Consider the following 6,000-nt stretch of genomic DNA (forward strand, 5'->3'; position numbering starts at 1 on the left):
AGGTGGACTGCATGGATCGAGACGTTCGACGACTTCATAGATGCCGTAGAAGAGGAAGATGATAAGAAAATTATTAAATACTTAAATAATATTGCTTGTGATGGAGTAAAAGAAGTGCTGAAGAAATAGCTGTTATGAATCCCAATATAGGCCTAGGTAGTTACACAACATTTTACCTATATTCGTCCTACCATTGTTCCACAGAACGGTTTTTGGTATTGACCTCTTACCTAGTCAAGGTGCTGCATAAATGTTATGTGGTTTTCTCTGAAAACTAGCCTCATTTATTATGCATGAGAATTCTCAGTATCACAGCAGGATTACCATCTTCTGCATAATAACTCTATATGAGGGTCAGCACTATTGTCATCCTTGGCCGACATGCCCACCGTACCATGACACATCTAGGTAGAACCCCTAAAAGTTCCTTTTGTGTATATAAGCACCAAATCTTTGCTGGGCAAACCAGAGGAGAAAGACTTCCATACTGACACTAGACACTGAGGTCCCTGCACGCAGATACTCCAGCACGCAGTGGTCTGACATCCCTCTCTGGGTGTTCAACTCGAGACCAAGACGGGGTACTACGCTCGCTCACATAAGGTAATGGGGTTTGGATCTTTCCTAGGGGGATTCTTGGCTATACACCTACTTACATGCTAGGTACACTTAGGTACATCTAGTTAGGGTTGCATTGTAGGAGTACTCATTACTACTGTCATGTATTTGTATGCCTGCATACAGTCACAGTTTTAGCACTATGGTAGTGTTCTACCTTTTATTTACTCTCTTGGAACTAGAAATTGTTTATATCTGTTTCTGTCTCATGGTTGTTGCAGCACACTTATTTTACACTAGAATGATGCTGGTTCAATAAATACTTATTGAAAACGTCCCCACCGTTTATTCTGTGCATGTCTCTGAGACAAAGTGAGCACGAGTGACTGAGTGAAAAGTACTGTACTGTTTCCACGGTCTCTGAGGGGACAGGGTTGCCAGAAACGATTCGCTCCTTGGTAAGATTGTGGGGGCTTATTTTTTTATTCTTTTTTTATTTAAAGAGTTTTATATAGCGCTGGCTGGACCCGATGTCAGATCGGAGAAGGGCGACAAGGATATTCTTGTGATCAGCCAGCATTCCAGTCACACAAACGCCGTTCTAGGTGTGGAAACAGCGCGGCGGGATGCCCACTCGGGAAGTCGAGGGGAAGGTTGAACACGGAGTATCAGCTCCGAACGGCCATGATGGGCTCGTCTACAGACTAACATATCCTTTGGGGGATGTCTGGAATCAGTCTGAACACCAATCCCACAGTCTATGTTGTCTAAAAGCGCAGATCCTATATAGAGTTATAGGAACTACACAACAATGCAATATCGTACCATCAGATCAAAAAAGCACTGGAAACCAAGTTCAATCCGATGCGGAATGTGGACTATTATAGGTACATTTTCAATCAAGCAAAAAGACAAGCTTGTGAAATGATGGATGAGTTTGTTGAAAGACTTGATGCACTTATCTAACACTGCAAGTTTAGTGAATTAATTGATGTAGAAGCCATAAGCCTCAAAGTCATTGATGGCTGTCTGTCAGACTCGTTCAGAAGAAGAATGTTGAGAGAGATGGTAAGTTTGAAAAAGCACTAATGGCTGCAAGGGCAGATGAAAGAGCGGATTGCCAAGCTGCTGGAACAACAAAAAGTGAATCAGTATTGGTCACAAAAAGCAAGCACAAGTACAATGTAGATGCATGCAAGTCGACTTCTCCAAAGAAGAAAAAGTTGTTTTTCTGATGTGGATTTTCATTTCCCCATGAAGGCAAATGTCCAGCAATAGGACAGATGTGCATAGGTTGCGGGGAAGACAACCTCCTCATAACAGTTTCCAAGGCAAAAGAGAAACCAACTGTGTCACAGCGAAAAGAGAAAATGGATGCCAGAAAGTTTCAGAAGCGATCTAGCAGCCTGTAAGAAATTAGAATGACTTTGGCGGCGCTCATATCAGGACGCAGATAAAGTCAGCTACAAAACAGCTTTGAAATCCTACCATAGAAATGTTAAAAAAGATCCAGAGCACCTTTTACACAGGGAGGCGCAGAATGATGAAATGGAGATTTTTAATATTGAGGCTAACTTTACAGACACTAAATACACATCCCCGCTGGAGCCTCGGCGGCTCCTATGCTCCCATTTTAGTGTATTTTTCAGGAAGAAAATCTTTAGAATTCAGTCGAATCTGTCATGGGGGAATAAGGCGCTGGGAGAGTTAGAATTAGGAGATTCAGTTGGTTTAATATCACAGTCAATATTGTCACATTTTCTGGTGCCATCAATGGAGGAGGTGACTGCTTCTTTTGTGAGTTGTAGGTCTGGGTCTCCAATAGATCCCATTCCGCCTCACATTTTGAAGCCCATTGCGGACATAATTGCTCCACTGTATCTGGAACTATTTGTGATCTCCCTTCAGTCAGGGGTAGTACCAGAAGACTGGAAAAGAGCCACTGTGATCCCTTTACTGAAAAACGTCAATGCTGACCCTGAATCCTTGACTAGCTATAGGCCAGTGGCATTTCTCTGAGTGAATGAATGAATGAATGAAATTAGACTTGTAAAGCGCGAAACTTAGCCCAAGGGCGTCAAGGCGCTAGATGCGAAATATCCAAGGACAGAGACGGAGAGAGAAGAACCAGCTTAAACAGAGGAACGACAAAAAAGCCAGGTCTTTAAGGCCTTACGAAACAGTAGTAAAGAGACCAAGCAAGAGATTTCTACTGGAAGCGAGTTCCACAATTTGGGCGCAGCAGTGGATTAGGCTCTGCAGCCCCATTTAACCCTCTTAAATCTCAGAATAATAAGCACATTTTTATCCGCAGAACGAAGGAATCTTGTGGGAGCGTAATGCTGGACAATTGCCTTGATGCCCTCAGAGCCGGAATCATAAAATGCTTCATGTGTCAAACATAAGACCTTGAACATGATCCTACAGTCCATCGGAAGCCAGTGCAGAAGCTTAATCAATGGCCGAGACTGAATGATGTCTGGGGAGGTTCAATACCAGTCTGGCCGCAGCATTCTGCACCATCTGTAGGCGGTATATAAGACCTTTATTAATGCCCAGATAAAAGGCATTACAATAGTCCAATCTGGACGTTACTAAGGCAAGAACAGCCTGTTTACGTGCTTCAGGAGAAAGATAATGAGAGATATTTTTAAGGATTCTAATGATGCCGAAACAGGGGGAGACAGTCCTATTCACCTGGTGATCCAGTGAAAGGCCATTGTCCACGATGACCCCTAAGTCCACGATGACCCCTTTAGTAGCCTCTAAAGTGCTTGAGACGATGGTAAATCGTCAACCGACCACCTTCATGACAGAGAATAATCTACTCCACCCCTCCCAGTCAGGGTTTAGAGCCCCACACAGCACCGAGTCCTCACTGTTTGAGGTCTCAGAGTCCATTAAGTTTAGTTTGCGACTTTGGTGCTGTTGGACCTGTCAATGGCGTTCGATTTTGTGGATAGTAACATCTTGCTGCACAGGTTAGAACATTTTGGGGTTGCAGGTTCTGCATTGGGCTTGCTGAGCTCCTTCAAAGAAAGGGCGTGAGCAGGTGGTATGGTTGAAACCATATGCCTCAGGGGGAAATATGTTGAAGTGGGGTGTGCCACTCCTCCCTTAGTCCCACTCTCTTCAACATGTATATGTCGCCTTTGGCATATTTAGTGGAATCTTATAACATCAAGATCATCTCATATGCAGATGATACTCAACTCTTGCTCACATATGATGGGGATTCTGCAAAGGCAAGGGTTGCATTTGCCAGCTGCATGAAGGCCCTGCTTGATTGGCTGAAGGCAAATAAATTGCAGTGTAACCCTAAATAGGTAGGCCTGGAGCATTTTCAGTTCACCGTGCTCCCCTTCGTCCTTACCAGTGCCCCTCGGGTGTTCACAAAAGTGATGGGGGTGATGGCAGCTCACCTGCGCCTCCCCACCTTCTTACTACTTGGGTGGGACCACCTTCCAGGAGGGGCAGTGTCCCTTCCCCACCTTCTCCAATGATGGTGGTTAGGAATTAGATGTGATGTTTGAGGTTCAGCTCTCGTTTGAGGCATGGGAGTCAGCAGTTGTGAAAACTTGCTCTTGGATTTTGCTAATGTTGAATAACGTTCTTTGCCTGCTTCCCTTTGAGGCCCAAGTAAAGGTGGTCAGGTCTCTGGTTTAATTGAGGTTGGACTATGACAACATTCTGTACCTCGGTTTACAAGAATATTTAATCCAACTGCTGCAGGTCATGCAGAATACGGCAATCCGTTGACTTTTTAAAATTCCAAAAGGTTCATTGGTGTCTCCATCTCAGGATAGACTTCATTGGTTGCCAGTTCGGCAACGTTTCAGTTACAAAGCACTGACTGTAACACACCAGGATCACCACAATAGAGGACCTATGTACTTAAGCAATGTGGCATTTTGCCTAGGAGATCCTTGCGTTCAAGTTCTGCAGGTCTTATTGTGGTTTCCATTTTCAAAATCAACAATGGGGAGTGTTAGACCTGTCAGCCCTAGGGTGGTCTTTCCCTGTGATTTTTTGCCCTTGCCTCATTTTTTTCACCTACTTTTTGCTGGCCCTTAGGTCTTCGGGCACCTTTTCATAGCTAATCTGTGTTAGGGTGCAGGTGCTCTCTACTTTCAACATGGCTGCCACTGGCCCCTGCTACTGCAGCGTGGTCTTTTTAGTGTAGCACCCTAGTTGCCAGGAGCAGGTTGGGTCCCCATACAATGTTGCAACACCAGCCACCCAGCCCCTGTCCATAGTTAGAGTGGGGAAGCTCCTGGAACCTTCCAGAAGGAAGGCGGACCTGACTTTTCCCGCCTTAGAGAGTGGTCACCTGACCTGGGCATATATAAGCAAGGGAGGGAACTTTTTCTAGTCAGTTGGGGCATCACTGACCTGGGGAACCCACGCAGGAGTTTTAGGTGGGAGGGCCTAGTGAGGAACCTATGCTACTGGGAGTGACAGGATCTAGGTGCTGCCTCTTAAGCTGGGTGAGGTGTCCAAAGCTAGCCCCCTGATCTGGCCCAGTGGTAAGGAACCCCAGGGCCCATCTGCAGTGACTGAGGAGAAATTCTTCAAGCCCTCAACTCATCACCCCCCCCCTCTTCAACCTCAAGAAACAAGCAACTAAGGGCGCAGAAACATCCAAGCGCCAAAAAACCTACTTCCTTGTACCAGGTACTGGATTGAGCTGCCCTGCGCATCCCCTGCCCACAGCTGGGCCTACCTGCCTCCCCCTGACTGAACTGAGTGGCAAGCGCTATAATTTGCCCCCATCCTGCCTGCAGTTCTGACTGACTAACTTGTAGAGCGCTGTAAGCTGCCCTCCTGCCCAGTGCTGTGTCAGAGGCTGCTTGCCCTGTCAGGGATCGTCGAATTTGCCTCCCTGCCCTGCCGGCACCTAGCGCTGAGAAGCGCCGCCAAGCGCTGTACCTGACTGCCTGAGGAGGCCCCCACGTCACCGCGGCATCACCGCCGCCCACGCGACGCCTCTAAGGCGCTGCCGGCCTGCCCTGGGGCTGCCCGCCTTAGCGCTGTGTCCAGCGCCGCATTTGACCCCCCTCGGCGGCCCTCGATGCCAGGAGAGGGCCGCCGCATTGAATCTGACAGGCCGCGCTAGGCCTGAAGTCGCTTGGGCCCACATCACGTGACGGGGGACGCGAGCCGCGTCATCGGCCTCGCCCCCGCCTGTACCGGGCAGCGATTGGCTGCCGCCCCACGCCTCGTCCCTCAGTTGGGGGAAGCCCAGGATCGCTGCGGAAGGGGCCGTGGAGCCTGAGAGCCCCCTCCGCTTTGCCCCGTATGCAGCCCCCGCCTCGTCTCCAGCGCCGGTGCCCTGAAGCTGCGTCTGCACCGCGCTGGGTCGAGTGAGGCCTCGAGAGGGTCAGAGCGCCCTCTCCCTCCCCGAGAACCACGCAAGGGCCCCAGAGGGCCGAAGAAGAGAGG

The sequence above is a fragment of the Lissotriton helveticus genome, chromosome 1_1 (assembly GCF_964261635.1).
Source record: "Lissotriton helveticus chromosome 1_1, aLisHel1.1, whole genome shotgun sequence".
Lineage (NCBI taxonomy): Eukaryota > Metazoa > Chordata > Amphibia > Caudata > Salamandridae > Lissotriton > Lissotriton helveticus.